At 36.6% G+C, this 22,598-nt stretch overlaps 1 long non-coding RNA gene across 1 annotated transcript in view; it reads left to right on the top strand.

Moving 5' to 3' along the window:
* The window catches only part of LOC123384889, a 73,581-nt gene extending 51,552 nt beyond the window's left edge, over positions 1-22,029 (top strand). The window contains exons 3-4 of the long non-coding RNA XR_006596605.1: positions 10,940-11,039; positions 21,712-22,029. This is a non-coding gene — a long non-coding RNA (uncharacterized LOC123384889). The remainder of the gene's footprint in view (positions 1-10,939; positions 11,040-21,711) is intronic.
* Positions 22,030-22,598: the final 569 nt, after the last annotated feature.

The raw sequence follows: 22,598 nt of genomic DNA, 5'->3' as shown, positions 1-22,598 counted from the left end.
ATACAGTAATCAATTAATGTAACATACTATTATTAACTATTATACTAAAAGAAAAAATACATATGATGATCTCAATAGATGGTGGAAAACAGCATTTGACAAAATCCTACAACCTTTCATGATAAAAATGCATAACAAACTACAAAGAGAAGAAAACTTCCTCAACCTGATAAAGGGCATGTATAGAAAACTCACAGCTAACATCTTAATGGTGAACGAATGATTATCCCCTAACAACAAGAACAGAACAAGAATGTCTATTCTTTCCTTCCAAGAAAAATTTTATGGAGGTTCTAGTCAGGACAATTAGACAATAAAATAAATGAAAAGGATGTATATGCAGGGGCCAAGGGCTGGCTTCCCCAAAATGTGCTATTTTGGAATAGTGATGAGTTTCAATAGAGGTTAGTTAAGAGACAGCCTGTACAAGAAGCAACTCAAACTCTCCTCTGCCCCTCTGAAAGCAGGAAATAAATTCTCTCCTGTGAAAGGTACTCCCCCTGTACCAGAGGGTAAAGAGATACCCTTATCACCACAGATGGGAAGTTTAGAGCCAGGTATGCTGTATGAACAATCCATGTTACTTTTTACTAATTTAATACCACAGCCCGAATTCTATTTAGAATTCCATACTAATTGAAGCTCCCAAAATTAAGCTTTCCTTGTCCTGTCAATTCCTCACAGATTTATTGTCTCTACCTAAAAAGTATAAACCTGCCTGCCTTGGTCATTTCTTTAGGTCTCAATTTCATAATTGGGCCTCCATGCTCACATGATGAAACTTTGGATCTTTTCTCCTTCTAATGTCTCATGTATATTTAATTCTTAATCCAGCTGGGAGACCTTGAGGACAGAGAAGAATTTTTCCTTTGCTTCATGTGTTTGTAAGGAAGAAGTAAAACTATCTTTATTTGCAGAAGACATAACATTATACATAGAAAATTACATTCACAAAAAATTATTAGGGCTAATAAATGAGTTCAGCAAAGTTACAGGATGCAAGATCAAATACACAAATATCAATTATAATCTTATGCATTAGCAAGGAACAATCTGAAAATGGAATTAATAAAGTTCCATTTACAACAATACCAAAACAAATAAAGGAATGTCAAAAATACATAATGAGAGCCATTTTTCTTTTTAGTTTATTTATTTATTTTGAGAGAAAGAGAGCTCAAGTAGGGGAGGGGCAGACAGGGAGACAGAATCCCAAGTAGGCTCTGTGCTCTCAGCGCTCCCAGTGCATAGCCCTACATGGGGCTGGAACTCAAGAACCATGAGATTATAACCTGAGCTGAAATCAAGCGTTGGACACTAAACCAACAACCACTCAGGCACCCAAGGAGAGCCATTTTAAAAACAGAGCTGGGGCAGCCATTTTAAAGGAACTGCCTTGCATGTCCAGTTTTCTAAATTTTGAACTGAGCCAAACCACCAATATTTCAAGATGTCAGCAAGAATGAGAAAAATACTATATGAAAATATTGATATCAGTAAAACTTTTTGTCTAATGATTGCTTAACCTGACCAATTAATGAAGTCACCCCCAATGAATTCTTCTTAAAAATTTTACCTAATCTTTTCTTTTCCATAAAAAACCATCTATCTCCTGTAGTTGGGACACTATTGGGTTTCTACCTAAACCTGTGTTTGCAAGTTATTTATGCCAAATAAATGTTTTGCTTTTTGAACTAGTTTTTTTGTATTTAGGCTGACAGAAATTAGGTATAAATTTGAGCAAATAAATTAAAGTACAAGTGGAACATTCTTTAGCAGAGACAATATGGCAGGGGTAGATCTTCACATACTAAGGTTAGGCAAAGCCTTCCTAGATATGACACAAAACCCACAAGAAACCAAAGGAAAAAGAAACGAATTGGGGGGCGCCTGGGTGGTGCAGTCGGTTAAGCGTCTGACTTCAGCCAGGTCACGATCTCGCAGTCCGTGAGTTCGAGCCCCGCGTCAGGCTCTGGGCTGATGGCTCGGAGCCTGGAGCCTGTTTCCGATTCTGTGTCTCCCCCTCTCTCTGCCCCTCCCCCGTTCATGCTGTCTCTCTCTGTCCCAAAAATAAATAAAAACGTTGAAAAAAATTTTTTTAAATAAATAAATAAATAAATAAACAAACAAACAAACAAATTGGGTTTTACCATTTTAAAAATTTTGTATGTCAAAGGATACCCTAAGGAAACTGAAAATACAGTCCATAGAATGGCAGAAAATACTTCCAAGTCACATATATTATAAAGGATTATATCCAGAGTAAACAAAGAACCCTATTAACAACAACAAAAAAGATAAAACCCAATTAAAAAACTGGATAAATTATCCAATTGATATTTATCCAAAGATGGTATAAAAATCACAATAAGCACATGAAAAGAAGCCCAGCATCATTAATCAGGAGGAAAATACAAATCAAAACCATAGTGAGATGCCACTTCTATCTACCAGAATACCTACTAGGATGACTATAACAAAAATGACAGATAATATCAAGCTCTGGCAAGGATGTGGAGACTCCATAACCCTTATCCATTCATTGGAGGAATTTAACATGATGCAGTCACCCTGGAGAACAGTTTGGCAATTCCCAAAATGTTAAACGTACAGTTACCATAAGACCAACCAATTCCTAGATATATACCCAAAAGGAATGAAAATACACTTTCACACAAAGACTTGTACACAAGTATTCCTAACACCATTTCGTAATATTCAAAAAGTGGAAAAAAGCCAAATGTCCATCAGCTCATGGATAAACAAAGCAATATATCCATGAAGTTGGGGTATTATTGGCATTAAAAATGAAGTACTTGGGGCATCTGGGTGGTTCGGTGAGTTAAGCATCTGACTCTTGGTATCAGCTCAGGTCATTATCTCGCGGTTCATTGGATAGAGCCCTGCATCCAGCTCCTTGCTGACAATGTGGAGCCTGCTTGAGATTCTCTCTCTCTCCTTCCTTCTCTCTCTGCCCTTCCCCTGCCTGTGCTCTCTAAATAAACAAACTTTTTTTTTAATGTTTATTTATTTTTGAGAGAGACAGAGACAGAGTGTGAGCGGGGGAGGCACAGAGAGAGAGAGGGAGACACTGAATCTGAAGCAGACTCTAGGCTCTGAGCTGCCAGCACAGAGCCACATGCAGGGCTCAAACTCACAGACCACGAGATCATGACCTAAGCCGAAGTCGCAAGCTCAACCGACTGAGCCACCCAGGAACCCCAACAAATAAACTTTTTTTTAAATTAAGTATTGGGGCGCCTGGGTAGCTCAGTTGGTTAAGCGTCCAAATCTTGGTTTGGGCTCAGGTCATGATCACAGTTTCATTGGTGTGAGCCCCACATCTGGCTGTATGTTGATGGTGCAGAGCCTGCTTGGGACTCTGTCTTTCTCTCTCCCCCTCCCCTACTCATGCTGTCTCTGTCTCTCTCAAAACAAGTAAACCAAAAGAAGAAGAAGAAGAAGAACTGATACATGCTACAACATGGATCAGCCTTAAAACCATTTAGCTAAAGGAAAAAATCTAGTCACAAACAACACATATTCTATGATCCTATTTATATGAAAGGCCAAAAATATGGGGCGCCTGGGTGGCTCAGTCGGTTAAGCGTCCGACTTCAGCCAGGTCACGATCTCGCGGTCCGTGAGTTCGAGCCCCGCGTCGGGCTCTGGGCTGATGGCTCAGAGCCTGGAGCCTGTTTCCGATTCTGTGTCTCCCTCTCTCTCTGCCCCTCCCCCGTTCATGCTCTGTCTCTCTCTGTCCCAAAAATAAATAAACGATGAAAAAAAAAAAATTAAAAAAAAAAAAAAAAAAGAAAGGCCAAAAATAGGCAAATCTGTAGAGACAGAAATTATTGTAATGGTGGCGTAGGCCTAGGGCATGCAGGGTTGTGTGGGGAAGGAAAATGGGGAATGACTGCTAATGCATACAGGGTTTCTTTATGGGGTGATGAAAATGTAAATTTGTGGTAATAATTGAACTACTCTGTAAGTATACTGAAGACCAATTAACTGCCTTTGTGTATGAACTAAATTTCAGTAAACCTGTTAAGTCAATCTAATTTAGCACATTAACAAAAAAAAAAAAAAAAAAGGAAATGCTCACATCTAGGTATTCAGAAAAGATTAGATAAAATTCAATTTGCATTCATTAAAAAAATTCTTAGCAAACTAAAAACGGAAATGACTACAAAAAGCCTACAGTAAACATCATCCTAATTTTGAAATATAAAAATTTCCCCTTGATTTGAGAACAAGTTAAGGATACTATCTTAATCAACTAGCTATAATATTGTACTGGAATTTTTAATACATTTAAGGAGGTAAAAAATGGAAATAGCATAAGATAGGTAAAGAAGTAACAAAACTGTCATTGTCTGCATGTGATTTTGTATCCTTTAAAAATCCAAAGAAATTTGTGGGAAAACTATTAGAACACTAAATGAAATTAAGCAAAATCTCGGGATACAAGGTTAGCATACAAGGTAAATATGTAGAAAGAATTCCTATGTTCCAGTAACAAATACAACATGATATTCATAAAACTACCATTTCAATAGCATCAAAAACATCAAATGCACAGGCATTAAACTAATGAAAATATCCAAGACTTCTACAGTGGAAACTGCAAAGCACTGTTGAGAAAATTTAAATAATCTAAACACATAGAGGGATTATATAATGTTCATAAATTAAAAGATTCAATATTATAGATAACTTGTCCTAAATTTTTCTATGGTTTCAATACAAAATATATAAAGAACTTATATGAATCAACAGACAAAAGGAGAAAATCCAGTAGAGATAGGACAATAGATCCTTATAATAATATATATCCAAATGGACAATAAGCAATGAAAAGTTCACTTTCATTAGACTTCAGAGAAATAAAAAACAAAAACACAGTGAAATGCCACTACATATGACCATCCCTTCAAAAAAATGTCTAATATATATATATGCATATATATATATATAATTTTACATAACAAAGTGCTATAAAGGATTAGAGCTATTTAAACTCTCATACACCACTAGTGAGAGTACAACTACTTTGCAGTTTGTTTGGCAATATCTAATAAAGTGTAACACATATACTTTATTACCCAGTAATTCCATTTCTAGGTGTATAGCCACCTGAAATGCATATAACACATTCAGCAGATACATAGTGATAGATTAGAATTTTTATAGCAGAACTACACATAATAGTGCCAAAATGTAAGCTTCCCAAATGTCCAACAACTGAGAATGGATATATAAATGGTGATATATTCACATATTAGAATGTGATACAGCAAGAAAAAATTTTAAACTACAAATATCTATATCAATATCTACACAAATATGGAGGCACCTGATAACTGAAATGTTGAAATAATAAATGCTAGGCACAAAAAAGACAATACTGCATATATACGAAGTTCAAAAATACCTGAAACTACTCTGATTTTAGAAGTTTCTGGGGCACCTGGGTGGCTCAGTCAGTTAAACGTCTGACTTCAGCTCAGGTCATGATCTCACGGTTCATGGGTTCGAGCCCCGCATTGGGCTCTGTGCTGACAGCTCAGAGACTGGAGCCTGTTTCAGATTCTGTGTCTCCCACTCTCTCTGCCCCTCCCCTGCTCACTCTCTGTCTCCCTCTGTCTCAAAAATAAATAAATATTTTTAAAAATTTTAAAAATAAAAGAAGTTGCCATAATGGTGACTCTTAGGGGAGAAAAGAAACCAAAAAGAGGTGGTTTGACAGAGGTGATAATTGTGTTTATTATTCTAGTTGTGCTTACCATGACGAAGCGGAATTTTTTAAATTTATCATTATACAATTTATTTAGATATATTTTTTCTGTGCAAGTTATACCTTAATAAGTACCTTACAGAATAAGCATGACAAAATTTTATTGAAATAAAAATATTGTAGTGTGCCTGGAATACAGGAAAAATATTCTGAAGAGAATGCATAAACAGAACACACTGCATAATCCAAACTAGAAGAATTTTTATAATAAAAAAAGGGAAATTTTTATAGCAAGTTCACTTGTCTGTCACTTTAGAAAATACAATTCATAATGTTATTTAAAAATTAAGATAATGGATGGGGTGCCTGGGTGGCTCAGTCAGTTAAGCATCCGACTTTGGCTCAGGTTATGATCTCACAGTTTGAGGGTTTGCGCCCCTCATCGGGGTCTGTGCTGACAGCTCAGAGCCTGGAGCCTGCTTCAGATTCTCTCTCTCTCTCTCTCTCTCTCTCTCTCTCTCTCTCTCTCTCTCTCTCTCTTTTCCTCCCCCACTCACTCTCTGTCTCTCTCTCTCAAAAATAAATAAACATTTTTTAAAAAGATTAAAAAATTAAGATAATGGAATCCTCTATATTTGAGAACCTGTTTTCCTTTTCATGATTTCTCAGGGATGCTTAAGAGTTACTGAGCAGTATGTGTAAATTATTCCACTACTGTGTAATATAAATTGAACAAGCCTCAAAGGAAAATTAATTTTTAAAAGCAACTCTGCTCTTTCTTAATGGCTCTTCACCTTTCAGAAAGCAATCTGCTCTTTGCATTCTTTGTAATATTTTTCCAAGTTTGAAGATAAATTCTCTTGTAATTGAAAGAAAAACAAAATAGAAGTGGACCTTTTTTATCGCCAGCCTTATTTCAAACCAGTGGACCAACATGTTTCCGGTTGTCCATTTTAACATTAAATATAACATTGAAGACTTTTTTAAATTGAGGAAAGTATTTTTCCCTTCAGCGTTAGTTCATTTTTTTCATGTAAGGATGTTACTGTGACAGGATCCTTAGATTTGTACTGCTCTTGCATTCTCAGTTATTTACTGTTCTTTTCATTGCTTTAATTATAGCATCATAGCTTCTTGAATGCAAAATTCTAAAAGAACAATATCAGTTAATATTTTTAGTATAATGGTTAGAATATATTTTTTAAAAAAGTTTCTGGGGTACCTGGGTGGTTCAATTAAACATCCAATTCTTGATTTTAGCTCAGGTCATGATCTCAAGGTTCATGGGATCAAGCCCCACGTCAGGCTCTGGGCTGACAGCGTGAAGCCTACTTGGGATTATCTCTCACCCTCTCTCTCTGCTCCTCCCCTACTTGCTTTCTCTCTCTCTCTCTCTCTTTCAATAAAAAACTAAAAAAGTTTCTGAAATTTAGGAATAACAGTGATTGCAATAAAGCACATCCATGAATGCTTCTGATAGAAGAAACAGTATGTGCTGGGTATAAAGGCAAAACAATACAATTTGGTAATTGAAATCAGATAATTTGCCAAACAATAAAAAGATCCTATGCACTAGTTCAGGGCACCCATGAAGATTTATTTTGCTGGATTTATACAAAGAAAATATTGCCTTTAAATTCCTATATTTAAGACTATCCCTGATATAAAGATTACAGAAGCAAATGCTCTGATGTTCACTGGTTATCCTGTAATATCAACATACTCAGATCCTACCCTTCTTGTGCCAAGTACTTCAAGCTATTCTGTTATCTTGGCCCCTTCTTGTGCTTTAGAAGGATTAATAATCTTTGACCACTACATCAATAGCACAATAACTAATAAACACATGTATTCTCAACTGCAATACTTGTCATCCAAGTAAACTCATCAGCCCATGATGTCAAAATCATTTTAGTAATTCATAATGATCTCACTAAAATGATATATATATTCAAAGAACTTCATAGTCTGAATTTGTTCCTTTAAAGTCAGAATAAGTATTTATTCCTTGAAATGCATACATTGTTGATTTTACTTTATCTTCTTTTAATAAACGAGTACATCTTGTCTTAACCACTCTCTGTTTTGCATCTGTTATCATGTCAAATATACCATCATTGCTTCTCTCTCTCTCTCTTTTTTTTTTGTTTTTGCATTTCTCCCTCACATTTTTTTCTGCATTGTAACACAGTCCCCATCTGTTTACTCTGACACAGATTTCTGGCCTTTACGTAATAGTATTCCTTATATCTGGCAATTTTCCTATCAATTAATTTCTTCTTTCCAGGAACAAATGCCATTCTTAATCCATAAATGGTAACCCAGCTACCAGTAGAAGGGTGGATTTATTTTTCTTCCTTTTTTCCTGTTTACTTGGAGCAAGAGGTTTGAATGGATCTAGCTACGGAGTTCCACAGGGTTCTTCTTTCAACAAACATACACAGGATTTGGAAATAAGTTAGCTAAGTCTGGGATTTTGAGTTAGACCAGTGCAACTAGCCTTTATTTGACTGTCTACTTTGTATTTTGCCCACATTTCTAGCTCTTTCTCATGATAAACAACCAGTAACTATTACATGAAGTGTAATACTTTGCAGTCATTCTTTGCTTCTCCATTCTTATTCCACAAATTAACATTATCTATGTATTTAAAATTGTAGGGTAAGATACAAACTGAATTCAGTAGCACATTACATCTCCTGTGATACAATAAATTGTCTCCTCCTATTCCTAAATGTAAATGTATCTTTCAAATCACCTAATTTAAAGATACCTTTGAGGGGCGCCTGGGTGGCGCAGTCGGTTAAGCGTCCGACTTCAGCCAGGTCACGATCTCGCGGTCCGTGAGTTCGAGCCCCGCATCAGGCTCTGGGCCGATGGCTCAGAGCCTGGAGCCTGTTTCCGATTCTGTGTCTCCCTCTCTCTCTGCCCCTCCCCCGTTCATGCTCTGTCTCTCTCTGTCCCAAAAAAAAAAAAAAAAAAAAAAAAAAAAAAAAAAAAAGATACCTTTGATAATAAAAGCATCTTTGAAACTTATTTGATTTTTCTAATTGTACTGCCATATTTCTTTCCTAAAACCAGTAGTGACACATGTGCATTCCAATAAATATGTGTGTGTAGATATATAGAGATTTATTTTAATTAGTACAGCAAGTTCATAATGTGAATGGATGGAATACTCTACACAAAGTAAATCAATATAAATTTAGGGGTAAATAGTCATTGAGAAGTTTCTTGTTTTTGATTTTTCTAAATATATATTTTGTAAACTTGAGCTTCAGCCTTCTAAATACATACATGTCCACATATATTATACATAGTCCTATGTATACACAAACATTTATGCATATATACACACTAAAATTATGAATTTTATAGGAAAGATAATTGGAGAAATATCCCAACTTATCAAGACAAATATTTACATTTCATTTTACCTTGAAAAATCAGTAAGTTGAGGGGCACTTGGGTGGCTCAGTCGGTTAAGTGTTTGACTTCGGCTCAGGTCAGGATCTCGTAGTTTGTGAGTTCAATCCCTGCATCAGGCTCTGTGCTGACAGCTCAGAGCCTGGAGCCTGCTTTGCATTCTGTCTCCTTCTCTCTCTGCCCCTCCCCACTTGTGCTCTATCTCTCCAAAATAAATAAATGTAAAAAAAAATTTTTTTTAATCAGTAAGTCGATTATACTAATAAAAACTCTAAAAGCATTGCTATCAAAGATAAAAATCAATACAGTTCTCTATCTCTCTTGGCTTCATATTTTTTGTTTGTTTCAGTGCACCAACTTCTTTTCCAATATTAAAAAAACTCCTATTTAAAAGGTTGGAAAAAATATGTCTTTGGCTCTGATTAATTTATAGCCATTTATTTGAAGGAGACAGTTTTATTAACAGAGCTATGCTGTTACAGAAAATACTCGGTGCCCAGGAAGGGACAAGCAGCACGCACACGAGGAATCAGAAAAGATGGTTTATTTTGCACTGATGCCAGGCTGGTGGACTCACCTCCAAAGGCTGAGCATCTAGCTCAGGTTTTACTGGTCTTTTATACATATGTGCTTCTAGATTAGGCAGGACTAGTATAATCAAGCTTCTGGTTCCTGGCTGCTGACTGATGCAAGAAGCAAGCAAGATGCCCAAAAGCATGCAAGGGGAGTATCTGGCCTTGGACAGCTGGCTGGCCCTTTTTATCTGCTTTTCACCAGCTTTCCTTCTCAATGCAAACATTTCCGTATCTTTACAATATATTTTACTTAGAAGAAAAAAATAAGTCTTTCCACCTAAATTCCCTCCTGCCCAATGCATTTAATTCCTAAGGTCATTAAGAGTTTAATGCATGAAAGAATTAGACTTATTTTAGATTGTACCCTAAAGAACCATTTTATCAGAATGAATGGTTCTCACATTACCTAATAAAGAAATATTTAGCTCTGTAAAAGCAATGTTAATCTTGAACATTTTGGGTGATATTTTTACCCTATTCAAAGCATCTTTTTTATGATATATATATATGACTTATTTCAAAGGCCAGAAATATTGTACTATTCAAGACCTATGTATACCCATACTACTATAATTTCTTATGAGAAACTTATTACATTTTTTAGTTCAAGTACATCTGGTGCTTTAAAAATTGTTGTTAGGTGTTTTCACACAATATGAGATTTACATGTTAGCTAAAACATTCATGTAGACATTTCTCTAGCATATAAGGTATTACAAAATCCAATTAGAATGAAGCATTCTCATTCAAACCCAACGCTCTGAAATATGTGCTTACATATAGTTGCATATACATTGGTGAACTTCACAATATTACTCTAATAACTCCCTATCAACTGTGCAGATTGAAAACAGTTTAATGTAATTGAAATCTCCATCAGGAGTCACAATGATCACTTGCTCTAACAGCAATTAGCTGTTGTTGTTGTTGTTGTTGTTGTTGTTGTTTTTCTTCTGTAGTTAAAACCAGCTAACTTCAGAATTTCTTAAAATAAAAGGTTTAAAGTAGGTCACCATTGTCTGATACTTCCTATCGCTAAGGTTATAATTCATATTGGAATATTGTTTATAGAAGAAGCCATTTAAATAAACTACTTCCTGGGCATTTTGCCTGAACATAGTAATCTTTACAAAACTTTTGATTTAAAGCCATTGTTTATCCAAAGCCTGATGGTGATGTCATGTCTTTCTTTGGCCTCAAGAAGCAAAATCTGCAACGAGCTCAAGACTGTCCTCTCTTTGGAGTATGTCACCAGGATAAGGAACCTCTATGTCCTTATGTGCCTTTTGAAGTAAATAAAGGTAAGTATGTTTTCTAATAGAAAACAAAGCTTTTCTTATCAGTAAAATAGAGAAATAAGATGATAAAGTATAACTAAAATTTAACAGTGTTAATGGCTTCATTTATGCAGCATTTTTCTTTAACTTACTTGATTATAAGAATAATTTGGGGCTCTCATTCAAAATGCATCTTCCCAAACCCCTCCATCCTTCAGATTCTTGAAATCGGCCTAGAAATATGTATTTTTAGTAAATAACCCGAATCATGGTGGATTTGGGGAAAATGCTTCACTAAGGAACAAATAAACTTGAAAACTTAGTTCAAATATGCACCAAACTAAGCTGAAGTCCTGTACCACTCACGTAATGGAGACGCTGCACATGAGTACAATATGAACGTGGGCATTACAAGTCAAGAATCTTAGGCAGAAGTCTAGGGCTAGAGGAGCGGTACTGAAATTGTTTACTTTCCCACTTTTTTTTTTTTTTTGATGTTTATTTTTGAGAGAGAGACAGAGACAGAGATAGAGTGTGAGCAGAGTAGGGGCAGAAAGAGAGGGAGACACAGAATCCGAAGCAGGCTCCAGCACGGAGACCAACGTGGGGCTCAAACTCATGGACCATAAGATCATGACTTGAGAGAAGTTGGAGGCTTAACCGACTGAGCCATCCAGGCGCCCCTACTTTCCCACTTCTTAAAGCAGATCTCAATTTAACTGCGTGATAGAATCAATTGAGAGTAACACAGACCAATTAAATCGGAATTTGGGGAGGTGAAACCTAGGCACCAGAAGTCTTGAGAGCTCCCCATACGATTCTAACAGGCAATGTTGACACCTTCTGTCTTAAAGATTAAGATGTTACGAGCTGCACAACATCAGTGAAGTTCAGCTTCAATGTCTGACCTCATACAGATTGAGAAAAGCTAGGAAACTTCACTTTGATTTTTGGGTCACTACACAAACCTGTCAACCCCACGGTTAGAAGCAAATGAATTTCAATCAGCACATTTCTTCCATATTGATTTTTTATCTAGAAGTCTTTCTAAAATCTATTATTAATTCAAGTATTTTTTTCCTCTGTATAATTTTGGGTTTTCTTTGTAACTAAGTATATTATCTGCAAATAATGAGAGTATAGTCACTTCCTTTCAAATATTTATTCTTTTGCTTTTCTTGATTACTCACATAGATATGACCTTCCAGATCAATACTGTCTGGAAACAGTGATATTAAGTATGCTCACTTAGTTTCTGATTTTAAAGGGATCACTTATGATGTTTTCATATTAAGATTAATGCTAGCTGTAGGTTTTTGGTAGAATCACTTTAGCAAATTAAAGAAATGCCCTTTTATTCTAATTTGCCAAGAAACTGTAATTATCTACTGAGAGCTTATATTTACATACTCTTTATATCCATTGCATCATTGTTTTCCATTTCTTTAGTTTTTTGCATTTCCTCTCATTTTCCACATCATTTGAATTTGTTTTTTTCTAATTTTCCTAACTAATTCAATTGGAATTTTAGTTCATTAAATTTTGGTCTTTCTATTTATTTATTGTAAACATACATGGCTACCACATTTCCTTAATAAAATAAAATCTCACATGTTTTTATATTAATATTTTCCTTTTCACTTAGTTAAAATTATCCAACCCATTAATTATTTGAAAGTGGGCCTAAAAAAGTCAAAGATATTTTTAGTTTTTCTTTCTTTTTTTTGAGTTTTAATTTTCATTAAGAAAAATTTAAAACATATAATAAGGAAAGAAATAGTGAACCCCTATGTATCCATTACTGAACTTAAACAACAAATAATTTATGGTCCATTAAAATTTAATCTACATATACCCAACCACTTTCTCCCCACCTAAGATTATTTTAAAGCAAGCACACACATCATATCTATTAATCTGTAAATGCTTCAGTACATGTCTCTGAAAGGTAAAAATATATATTTTCTTTAAATATAAACATAACGCACTATCGCAACTAAAGTAAAATTTAGCAATAATCACCTAACATTATCAAATATTTGATCACTATTCACATTTCCCTGATTTTATATTTTTACACTTGATTTGTTCAATTCGTAATCAAAACAAGACCCATATTTTGCATGCTAATTGAGTCTGTTTTAATCTGAAGGTTCTACTTCTCTTAAAAAAAAGAAAAACTTTTATTTTGTAGAATTTCCCATATTTTAGATTTTGAGAATTGCAAAAAAAAAATGCTAAGGTACCTGTTTTCTATGTTCCACATTCTCTGTACACTTTTAGATAGAAAAAATTCAAGTTCAATTCTTGGAAAGAATTCAGATGTTGTCAGCCTCTTTCTTCCAATATACATTTTTCTGGCAGTCTTCAACATAAAGGTATTGAAGATTATTGCCTAGGTTTACTATTTTGTATTTACAAACTGCTGACATTCTAATTCTATTAGTATTTCTGCATTTATTTTCTAAACAGCTAAAAAATAAGATTTTATTATTAAGAAATAAGGAATACATGAATATTGGAGTAGTCACCTAGCACCCTGCAGAAAATACCATGTTATGCACCTGTAAACCTAACACAAATATAACTTTATTTCATTTTAATTTTTATAAAATCCTTCAAGTAATTGTTACTTAATTCTTCTAATAGCCCTCTGGAGCAGAAAGACAAACAAACTCCTTCCTCTACTTTTTTGTTTGACATACACATTACAAACCTCAGGCTACGAAATTCTATGAGATGCCTAAGATAATACTATTTTTAAAAGCAGAATTACATAACCCTTCTCTAGGGATAGATGTAAAGAACACTAAATTAGTTTTCATAAAAGGTGAGATTTTTCTGATTTCTCCCTGTAATAATTTTATGACCTTAAGCCTCTCTGAGCCTCAATACTTGCAGCTAAAAATAAGCACTATAATTCTGAAGTTATGAACTGCAAATGAGAAAAATGCAAGAAAAATGCTATGACAACTCAGGAATAGCGAAACACAACATGCAGTAGAATGGTAGGATACATCCATCTGTTGTACATTATTGAAATAATCAATATATGTGAAATATTGCACACATATTTCCTAGAGTGTTGTTGGCAATTAATAAATATTTATCTAAAAACTGAAAATGTGAATATTTGTGATGGGTATGGTATTTTCTTTTTATTACTTCATTTTTATTTCTGCATTTTGTTTTTTTAATGTTTATTTATTTATTTTGAAAGAGATAGAGAGTGCATGAGTGCATATGTGCACACACAGGGGAGGGGCAGAGAAAAAGAATTGCAAGCAGTTTCCGTACTATCAGCACAGACCCAGATACAGGGATGGATCCCAGGAACCATAAGATCATGACCTGAGCCAAAATCAAGGGTAGGATGTTTAACCAACTGAGCCACTCAGGCGCCCCTTCTTTCTGTATTTTCATGTACAAGAACTGGTTGGCCTCAGGTTTCCAATTGCCCCTGGGCTGTGGGTAGGTGCTGTTAAAGTAATTAAACAAGTGGCACAAAAACAGACACATAGACCAATGGAATAGAATAGAAACCCAGAACTAGACCCACAAACGTATGGCCAACTCATCTTTGACAAAGCAGGAAAGAACATCCAATGGAAAAAAGACAGCCTCTTTAACAAATGGTGCTGGGAGAACTGGGCAGCAACATGCAGAAGGTTGAAACTAGACCACTTTCTCACACCATTCACAAAAATAAACTCAAAATGGATAAAGGACCTAAATGTGAGACAGGAAACCATCAAAACCTTAGAGGAGAAAGCAGGAAAAGACCTCTCTGACCTCAGCCGTAGCAGTCTCTTACTCGACACATCCCCAAAGGCAAGGGAATTAAAAGCAAAAGTGAAGTACTGGGACCTTATGAAGATAAAAAGCTTCTGCACAGCAAAGGAAACAACCAACAAAACTAAAAGGCAACCAACGGAATGGGAAAAGATATTCGCAAATGACATATCGGACAAAGGGCTAGTATCCAAAATCTATAAAGAGCTCACCAAACTCCACACCCGAAAAACAAATAACCCAGTGAAGACATGGGCAGAAAACATGAATAGACACTTCTCTAAAGAAGACATCCGGATGGCCAACAGGCACATGAAAAGATGTTCAGCGTCGCTCCTTATCAGGGAAATACAAATCAAAACCACACTCAGGTATTACCTCACGCCAGTCAGAGTGGCCAAAATGAACAAATCAGGAGACTATAGATGCTGGAGAGGATGTGGAGAAACGGGAACCCTCTTGCACTGTTGGTGGGAATGCAAATTGGTGCAGCCGCTCTGGAAAGCAGTGTGGAGGTTCCTCAGAAAATTAAAAATAGACCTACCCTATGACCCAGCAATAGCACTGCTAGGAATTTATCCAAGGGATACAGGAGTACTGATGCATAGGGCCACTTGTACCCCAATGTTCATAGCAGCACTCTCAACAATAGCCAAATTATGGAAAGAGCCTAAATGTCCATCAACTGATGAATGGATAAAGAAATTGTGGTTTATATACACAATGGAATATTACGTGGCAATGAGAAAAAATGAAATATGGCCTTTTGTAGCAACGTGGATGGAACTGGAGAGTGTGATGCTAAGTGAAATAAGCCATACAGAGAAAGACAGATACCATATGGTTTCACTCTTATGTGGACCCTGAGAAACTTAACAGGAACCCATGGGGGAGGGGAAGGAAAAAAAAAAAAAAACAGGTTAGAGTGGGAGAGAGCCAAAGCATAAGAGACTCTTAAAAACTGAGAACAAACTGAGGGTTGATGGGGGGTGGGAGGGAGGAGAGGGTGGGTGATCGGTATTGAGGAGGGCACCTTTTGGGATGAGCACTGGGTGTTGTATGGAAACCAATTTGTCAATAAATTTCATATAAAAAAAATAAAGTAATTAAACAAGGAGGCCATTAGATTGAGGTGGCTCTAATACCCTGGCAGCTTGGGTAAGGAAACCAAAACTTAAGCAGGGTCAATTCTGGTAAATGCCTCAAGGTTAAGATATCAAAACTTAAGAACAAGCAATCACAAACAGCCAACAAGTCTTTCCCAAATAGGGCAATCACTCAAGCTATAGCCAATCAAATAATCCCCTTGCTTTGCTTCAATGTCTGCTCTACAAAAACCTCTCCTTTAGGGGGACCTGGGTGGCTCATTTGGTTGAGTGGCCGACTTCAGCTCAGGACCTGATCTTATAGTGTGTGGGTTCAAGCCCCACATGGGGTTCTTTGCTGTCAGGGTGGAGCTTGCTTCAGATCCTCTGCATTTCCCCTGCTCATGCTCATGCGTTCTCCCTCTCTCTCTCTCTCAATCTCTCTCTCTCTCTCTCTCTCTCTCTCTCTCTCTCTCTCTCAAAAATAAATAAACATTAAAAAAAAGGCATATCCTTTATATCCTGCTGGTAGAGACCTCCTAACCATTTTCAAGTTGGCATCACCAGATTCAAATCAATGTTTTCAAATAAACTCTTCAAAATTTTAATGTACTTCAGTTTATCTTTGAACAGTGTAGAAATTCAGTTGGTTAAATAACTGGAAAGCAAAGAAAAAAACACTTACAATTCAGCTTCTAAACTAAAAATAGTAATAAATTGAGAAGTGCCAGGATTTCTCTAGAAGAATTCTGTAAATTTATTTAGCTCCCATTTTTACATATCAGCAGCCAGTCCAGGCCACTAGTCCATAGAGTTTCTCCCCTAGAATAGTTAGCATATCACTTCCTCTGACAACTGTTAGCCAATGAAGTTTATTATGCTAAGATGAAAAGGATCTTATGCAGAAAAGGTAGAAAACTTAAAATGCTCACCTTCTCTCTTAGAGAGGGTATGGGGAAATGTGTCCAGATGTATGTCCAGATCTTTTCAGATTAACATCCAAGGTGACAAACGATACTAGCTAAGTCTAAAACAATGTTTTTGGTGCACCTGGGTGGCTCAGTCGGTTGGGCGTCCAACTTCGGCTCAGGTCATGATCTCACAGTCCGTGAGTTTGAGTCCCGCGTCGGGCTCTGTGCTGACCGCTCAGAGCCTGGAGCCTGTTTCAGATTCTGTGTCTCCCTTTCTCTCTGACCCTCCCCCGTTCATGCTCTGTCTCTCTCTGACTCAAAAATAAATAAACGTTAAAAAAAATTTAAAACAATGGTTTTCAAAGCATGGTCCCTGCACTAACAGCATTTTAGTATTCACAATTTATAGAATAAAGAAAAGAATATCCTGCATTTCTAATGAAGAGGGACATGAATATCAGCTGAAATCTATTTGAGGAGTATGTCAAAGTGGTTACTTTCACAGGAAAAAGTGGCCTGAGGCTGAGGGCTACAAGGTGAGTTGCCTATGCCAGGTCTGAGAACTAAAATCAGATATCAGGGATTAAATAAAGCTTGCAAGAATCACACTAAGGTCTTGTAGTGGGCTGGATAGTGTCCTTCAAACATGTATCCACTCTGAACTTTAGAATGTGATCTTATTTGGAAATTGGATGTTTGCACATGTAATTAGTTAAGATTAAGATAGTTAAGATTAGATAATAGATTAAGGTGGTGTGTAAATCCAATGACTGGGTCTCTATAAGAAGGTCACGTGAAGAGACAAAAAGACATATAGAGGAGAGACCCATGTGAAGACAGGAGCATACTACAGCGATGCATCTACAAAACCAAGAAATGCCAAGGATTACTGGCCACCACCAGAAGCTAGGAAAGAGAGGCATGGGACAGTTTCTGCCTCAGAGCCTCTAAAAAACTTACCTGCCAGCACCTTGAGTTCTAACTTTCCAGCCCCCTGATCTATAAGAGAACAAATTCTTGTTTTAAGCTACCAGGCTTGTGGCAATTTGTTTTGGCTGCCCTAGGAAATCAATAACATACCTAGTCAAAGGAAGATGGAAAGATGACCAAGTAGGAGAAAAAACCACAATTTACCCCAGGCATACATTTCAGCAAGCAGGACATTCAGGAGAGACAAATTTTATATCAGAGTCAGCAATTCAAGGAGCTGCCCAGATCAGCTTTTCCTAGACAAAAATGGGATACTACAGTCATATAATCCTGCCTATCCCCTACCACCTTGAGACCTCATAAGCTACCCCCCTCCTTCTTAAATCCATGCTCCATCTTGGACTGAAGAAGGGAGAAGAGACAAATCTGAAAGACCAGCCATTAACTAAGGAATATTAAGCGTTAAAAGACGCTCAAATAAAAACCTGCATCCATCTCAGATTACAGACTTTCTGAAAAGATTGTGATCAAAACAATCACCGCTTTCTGTTACTCCTCCATCTGCCTCCTCTCTCCCTCATCCTTGGAACAGAGGCCATCTAAAAGACCTATTGATCCTCTGTGGTTGAGAAAGAATCTGATTCTCTTGGAATTATCTCAGCTGTTTGGCAATGCTGAGGTAGCACCATTTGTCCAGGAAAGAGTGAAGAGCAGGGTCAGGTTTTAGTTAGGGTCATGGGGATGATTAGTAAAACATCATAAAAATGGCCCTGAGAACTGGATATTTTACTGGGGCTTCATATTCATAATTCCAATCCTTTTTTTTTTTTGAGAGAGAGAGAGAGAGAGAAAGAGAGGGCACAAGTGAGAGAGGGGCAGAGAAAGAGAGAGAGAAGTGGGGCTTACCCAAAGCAGGGCTCATGCTTACCAGAGGTGGGGCTCATGCCCCTGAAGCAGGGGCTCGAGCTCATGAACCATGAGATCATGACCTCAGCCAAAGTCAGATGCTTAACAACTGAGCCACCCAGGCACCCCATAATTTCTATTTTTAATTTATATATCAATTTATTATTTCTTTCCTTCAAATACTTAATTGAGCACTAAGTACCAGCTATTTTGTTCAGTGCTATAGTAAAGTAAAAACAAACAAAAAAGATAAGGTTTTTCCAGTATTTAATTGTGAAAATTTTCAAACAGGAAAAACTTAAAGAATTTTTCAGTGAGCATCAATATACTATCATCTAGTTTCTGTATGTAAGCATTTTACTATGTTTGCTTTATAACATATTGATCCATCCCTCCATTCATCCATCCATCAATATTATTTTTTTGGTATGTTCAAAGTAAATTTCAGGCAACAGGAGACTTTTCCTAAATACCTCATCTTACATATCATTTACTAGAATTTCACATTTGTTTGCAAATTTTCTTTATGGTTTAAACTTCTATATAATGAACTGCAGAAGCTTTGGGCGAACATTCACTGAGTTTTGACAAGTGCACAGATATGTAACCTGCCAGAACTCTCAAGATATAAACCCCCAGCGTCTAGACCCCAAACTTCCTTCACTTTTCCATCCATTCTGTATCCACAGACCCCAGAGACAAGCACTGTTTTTTTCTCACCTTAGAAAAATGTTGCCAATTCTAGGACCTCATGTAAATAGAATCATATATAAGGTATGTTTGTGTGTGAAAGATGTTTTCACTCTTTGTGTATTGAATCATGTTTTTTTTTTCAACGTTTACTTATTTTTGGGACAGAGAGAGACAGAGCATGAACCTGGGAGGGGCAGAGAGAGGGAGACACAGAATCGGAAACAGGCTCCAGGCTCTGAGCCATCAACCCAGAGCCCGACGCGGGGCTTGAACTCACGGACCGCGAGATCGTGACCTGGCTGAAGTCGGACGCTTAACCGACTGCGCCACCCAGGCGCCCCTTGAATCATGTTTTTACCTATAATTTGTTCCTTTTTATTGCTGAGTAGTATTCCAATATAAAAGTTCTTCCCAATTTGTTTATTTATTCTCTGATTAAGTAAGGGACACCTATTAAAGGGCACTAATTCAAACTGTTTTCAGTTTGAAGCTAATATAAATAAAGCTGCTATGGGGTGCCTGGGTGGCTCAGTTGGCTAAGAGTCCAACTCTTGATTTGGGCTCAGGTAATGATATCACAGTTAGTGAGATCAAGCCCCAGGTGGGATTCTCTCTCCCTTCTCCTGCTCATGCCTGTGCACTCTCCCTCTCTCTCTGTCTCTCAAATAAGTAAGTAAACTTTAAATAAAGCTGCTATATATATTCTGTAAAAATCTTTTGGAGTATGCAGGTATATGTGCACGCACACACACACATGCACACACTAACTAGACTATCATGACATTTGATCATATTTTTATGTGTGCATTTTTAGTTTTCAAAAATAAAATAATTAAAAGAGAGATAGATAAGCCATGATGATGGCTGTTTCTTTCTGTCACAAATATAAGAATGCTCATTCTAAAAAAAAAAATGTTTTCAGCTTTATGACTTTGCTGGAATTCTTCTGGAAACTTTCTGTATAGCTATAATTAACAATCTTATAATATTCAGTTATTTACAGGTGAAAGTTCTTTAAAAGACTCTGATAAGTCTGTATTTTCAAGGTAGATAAAAATGAATACCGCACCATTTCTTTTTAATGTTTTTAAAATTTATATACTTATTTTGAGAGAGAGAGAAAGGGAGAGAGAACACATATAAGTGGGGGAAAGGTAGAGAGAAGGAGAGACAGAATCCCAAGCAGGCTCTGTGCCATCAGCGCAGAGCCTGATGAGGGCCTCAAACTCAAAAACTGTGAGATTATGACCTGAACCAAGATCAAGAGTCAGACACTTAATGGATTGCACCACCCAGGCACCCCTACCCCAACATTTCTCTCAGAAGCAGTCATGTCCAAAAAAAGTAAATACCAAATATCATGTATAAACCATGTGATCATACAACAGAAGCACTGAATGACCAGAGAAAGTAAGAAAAATTAATATACTTCCTAATTTGGAGGTTATAAAACCTTTCTGCCATTCCTAGTACAAAGCAATATCCATTATCTTTAAAGTATTATGCACATTATGTCTGAATAAAATTTGCTTTTTTTTAAATGTTTATTTATTTTTGAGAGTGAGAGAGACAGAGCATGAGCGGGGGAGGGGCAGAGAGAGAGGGAGACACAGAATCTGAAGCAGGCTCCAGGCTCTGAGCTGTCACCACAGAGCCCAGCATGGGGCTCGAACCCACCAGCCATGAAATCATGACCTGAGCCGAAGTCGGACACTTAACAGACTGAGCCACTCAGGCGCCCCTGGATAACATTTGCTTTTACCTTGAGGTTCTGTACTCTTCCAGTGGCTTCCCTTTATAAAGACCAGTATGTTAAATATAAATTGTGAAACTTGAAACATATGGACTTATACCATATGGACAATGTATTTATTGCCTTCTTCATACCTTACGTGAATGTTTTATTCTAGAAAACATTTTATTGCTTGTACTTTCAGAACTTGTGCAGGGAGGTTTAATGCCTATTCACACCCAATTTTGCATACCATAGCCATTAAGAACCTGAGTAAACAAATCTGTCAAACCAAAACTAAACACACACCCACAGAGCAGACACTGAATTATTGAGGCTGACATCAAATCGACAATAGGAAGGGAAAACATAGTAGTTCCATCATGGAAAAAAATTAATTTTTATTTCCAAACAGAATTATCCTCAGATATGTTCATTGAGCAAGAGTCAATACAACAATTAAGAATTCGTATAACAAGACACTGATATTTTAGAAACTTTCCCAAAGATAATGTGTCTTATGTTTTCTATCAAAGTAAATGCCGCCTCGGTATTCCTGGCATTCGTTTCTGATTAAATCCCATAAGTTGCAGAGGTACCACATCTTCCCTGTCTATTCTAATTTTTAGCTGCTGTTATGTTTTCAGCTCCACAAAGACCCTTCACTAACTCTACGGAGACCTGTGAGAGAGGCCTCTGAATTTTTTTTTCTCCATCACTCTGGAGTAAGGCCACTTTGGGGTAGACTTTTGCAAATGTAAGTAAGAATTTTTCATAATATCTTTAAAATCAATCACTCGCCAGTGAGTGAAATATGTGTGGTACCACCTGTACAACTCCACCCTGACAGAGGTTAATGTTACTAAATACAGTGGTTTCCTGAGAGGGAAAGTGATGTATGTATGTATATATTTATCATAAATAAAACATGATGCAAGGCTGGCTGTATTAAAATTTGAATTGTGTTTTCCCAAGATGACTTAAGACTGTGTGCATTTTATCATCTTTCCAGTTTTATATCACTTTCAGGTGGCTAATATAGACTACTAGTTGCTGAGTTTCATGACCTCAATGTAAGCCACTGTTTTTTTTCCTTTAAATATTTATTTACTTTTAAGAGAGAGAGAGAGAAAGAAAGAGAGATTCGGCGGGGGGGGGGGGGGGGGGGGCGGGGCATGAGCGGGGAGGGGCAGAGAAAGAGAGGGAGACAGAGAATCCCAAGCAGACTCCTCACTGCCAGCCCAACTTGGGGCTGGAATTCACGAACCGGTGAGATCATAACCTGAGCCACCCAGGCACCCTTCAACATAAGATACTGTAATGAAAAAAAAAACCATAAAAATAATAAAAATAATCACTTTAAAAGACCATTTTACTCTTACCAGTTTTGATCACATTTTATAATATTTAATTCTCTTGGCTCCAAAAGCTCTCAAAGAAGCTTATTTTTTCAGAAGGAAATTTTTTTTTCCATCTAAAGAATATTTTTTATGAAAAGAACAGAAGGAGTATCTCAAACCCAGGAAAAAAGAAA

This window comes from Felis catus, chromosome B1, assembly GCF_018350175.1.
Source record: "Felis catus isolate Fca126 chromosome B1, F.catus_Fca126_mat1.0, whole genome shotgun sequence".
NCBI classification, from domain to species: domain Eukaryota; kingdom Metazoa; phylum Chordata; class Mammalia; order Carnivora; family Felidae; genus Felis; species Felis catus.
Note: the sequence above shows the minus strand (reverse complement) of the source record. Positions and strands in the feature narration are given on the sequence as shown.